This window comes from Pteronotus mesoamericanus, unplaced genomic scaffold, assembly GCF_021234165.1.
Source record: "Pteronotus mesoamericanus isolate MK-2021 breed Mesoamerican mustached bat unplaced genomic scaffold, CSHL_Meso_final contig_436, whole genome shotgun sequence".
NCBI lineage: Eukaryota > Metazoa > Chordata > Mammalia > Chiroptera > Mormoopidae > Pteronotus > Pteronotus mesoamericanus.
Window position 1 is genome coordinate 98,163 of NW_026555164.1, and position 354 is coordinate 98,516.

A 354-nucleotide genomic window follows, 5' to 3' on the forward strand; every position below is an offset into this window, starting at 1 on the left:
CTGCAACGAGAAACAACGGCCACGTTAACAGGAAGTCAGGGCTGCCGGGACTGCCCGCCGAGCTCCCGCGCCCGCCTGGCGGCGGGGGGCACATCTGTGACACAGAAGGGCAGCCGTGGTCCCCGTTCCTGCGCCTGCCCCACGCCCACCCGGGGAGGATGAGGCCACCCCACCCACCGCCGACGCAGACCCCACGGCGCCCCTGGGCCCGGCTGCCCCCGGGAGGTAATGTGAGGGTCACCCTGTTAGGAACAGGTGGCTGGGACACCAATGGGCCTCCAGGAAGCGTCCAGAGGTGGGACAGCTTCCAACAGCCCCAGGAGAGGTAGCCTGAGCTCAGGGACCCTCCCCGAC